This window comes from Arachis duranensis, chromosome 1 (assembly GCF_000817695.3).
Source record: "Arachis duranensis cultivar V14167 chromosome 1, aradu.V14167.gnm2.J7QH, whole genome shotgun sequence".
NCBI lineage: Eukaryota > Viridiplantae > Streptophyta > Magnoliopsida > Fabales > Fabaceae > Arachis > Arachis duranensis.
This window is the reverse complement of record NC_029772.3, coordinates 26035833-26038922: the sequence shown is the minus strand read 5'-3', so window position 1 is coordinate 26038922 and position 3090 is coordinate 26035833.

Below are 3090 nucleotides of genomic sequence, written 5' to 3'. Positions count from 1 at the left end.
CGTAATACCTTGCCATCTCTGAATTATGACTTAAGCATAAGACTCTGTATGGTAGGGTGTTACAAGAAAGCCATTGACAATGGTGAAACCCAACATACAGCTTGCCATGGAAAGGAGTAAGAATGATTGGATGAAAGCAGTAGGAAAGCAGAGATTCAAGAGGGATAAAGCATCTCCATACACTTGTCTGAAATTCCTACTCATCATGAAATCCCTAAGATGCCTCAAGGGATGCACTTTCCTCCACAAAACTATTGGGAGCAAATCAACACCTCCCTAGCCACCACGTGCTCCAGGTTGAGACTCGAAGCTCTTTTGACCCTATGTCGTAAGTGTGGCCGGGCACTGTGAAAGACCCGGATGAGCTCGCCCCCGTAAATATTCACCAGTGAGGGTGATGGATATAGATCATGATTATGATCAAGTTTATAACGAGTATAACTCGAGTTGGGGATGCGTGACAGAGGGACAGTCCAATGGTTAGCGACCAGGATTTGTCGGGTTGGCTTTATAACCGACAAGATGATATCATCAGCCACTAGGGACAGGCATTCATCATATGCATACTATATGAATTGTTTGAGATTGCCTATTTGACTGCATACTATTTGCTAATTGTCTAAATGCCCTAATTGCTCCTATTTGTATACTTATTGTTTGATATAACTATGTTTGCTACATTATACTCCTGCTGGTGGTTGGAAGGTCTGAAGGAATTGGAAAGGGAAGTATTAGTTAGACTGAAGTATCTTTAGTCAGATGCCTTTTATGGTTTAGCCGGTTTATAAGCTTTGATATTATCTGGAGGAAGTTCTAGGATTGCCTTCGGCTTTCCTCTATTATTATGTATTATATATGTGGAAGATGTTACCATGCTGAGGACCTCTGGTTCTCACCCATGCGGATTTTGTGGTTTCCAGATGCAGGACGTGAGGTTCCCGCTGAGGCATGCTAGAGACTTCTATAATTGCGAAGATCATTTGTTCTCAGGGCTATGTTTTGGTTTATATGTTTTGCTTAGATACTTTTACCTCCATTAAATAATACAAACTGTGATGACTCCTCTTATGGGAGATTTTGGAGAATAGGTTTTATGTATTTGTGTCCCTTTGGGTTTCCTTGGGGTTTTCCTTATTTTTATCATATGTAAATATTGCTATGCTCGGACCGGTTATCTTCGCAGCCGGATTTTGAGTTTTGATATTCCCATTTTTTGACACTCTTTTGTGTATATATAATCTCGCGTTGCTTTATCCTTGTTCGTTACATTATCGATTGAAGTGTTGCGCTTTCGAGTTACGAATTTTGTTTTGCCCTTTTTTCTTAAAATGGCTCCTAGTTATAATCAATTTTTTTACAATACTATTCGTACTAAATTTTTTATTTTAGAGGTCGTAATACCTTGCCATCTCTGAATTATGACTTAAGCATAAGACTCTGTATGGTAGGGTGTTACAAAATTATTTTTTAAAATTAATTTAAATTATAATAATTTGATTAATAAAAAATAATATGTTATGCATTGTTTTTTTAAATTTAGTATTAATTGGATTAACTCTGAAATAGTTATTAATCGATTTTAATAATCTACCTTGTTCAATAAACAACAAAGGCAAGGAAGAGACATTGAGGAGATCAAGCACTCCATAAGATCTTCAAGAGGAAGAACAAGCCGCCATCACTAAGGTGGACCCGTTCTTTAATCTCCTTGTTCCTGATTTTCCTTTTTTTCGAATTTTATGCTTATTTTTATCCATGTTTGTGTCTTATTCCATGATCATTAGTGTCTTAGTGTCTATGCCTTAAAGTTATGAATGTTCTATGAATCCATCACCTTTCTTAAATGAAAAATGTTCCTAATTGAAAAAAGAGAAGAATTGCATGAATCTTGAATTTTATAACAGATTAATTATTTTGATGTGGTGGCAATACTTTTGTTTTCTGAATGTATGCTTGAACAGTGCATATGTCTTTTGAATTTGTGGTTCATGAATGGTTGGCTCTTGAAAGAATGATGAAAAAGGAGACATGTTACTGAGGATCTGAAAAATCATAAAAATGATTCTTGAAGCAAGAAAAAGAAGTGAATACAAAAAAAAAAGAGAGAAAAACGAAAAAAAAAAGAGAAAGAGAAGAAGAAAAAGAAAAAAATAAAGTTGTGATCCAAGGCAAAAAGAGTGTGCTTAAGAACCCTGGACTCCTCTAATTGGGGACTCTAGCAAAGCTGAGTCACAATCTGAAAAGGTTCACCCAATTATGTGTCTGTGGCATGTATATATCCGGTGGTAATACTGGAAGACAAAGTGCTTTGGGCCACGGCCAAGACTCATAAAGTAGCTGTGTTCAAGAATCATCATACTTAACTAGGAGAATCAATAACACTATCTGGATTCTGAGTTCCTATAGAAGCCAATCATTCTGAATTTCAAAGGATAGAGTGAGATGCTAAAACTATTCAGAGGCAAAAAGCTAAAAGCCCCGCTCATCTTATTAATACTGATCTTCATAGATGTTTTTGGAATTCATTGCATACTCTCTTCTCTTTATCTTATTTGATTTCCAGTTGCTTGGGGACAAGCAACAATTTAAGTTTGGTGTTGTGATGAGCGGATAATTTGTACACTTTTTGGCATTGTTTTTAGTATGTTTTAGTTAGTTTTTAGTATATTTCTATTAGTTTTTAGTTAAAATTCACTTGTCTGGACTTTACTATGAGTTTGTGTGTTTTTCTGTGATTTCAGGTATTTTCTGGCTGAAATTGAGGGACTTGAGCAAAAATCTGATTCAGAGGCTGAAAAGGACTGCAGATGCTGTTGGATTCTGACCTCCCTGCACTCGAAGTGGAATTTCTGGAGCTATAGAAGCCCAATTGGCGCGTTCTCAACGGCGTTGGAAAGTAGACATCCTGGGCTTTCCAGCAACGTATAATAGTCCATACTTTGCCCGAGATTTGATGGCTCAAACCGGCGTTCCAAATCAGCTCAAGAATGCCCGGCGTTAAACGCCGGAACTGGCACAAGAATGGGAGTTAAACGCCCAAACTGGCACAAAAGCTGGCGTTTAACTCCAAGAAGAGTCTCTACACGAAAA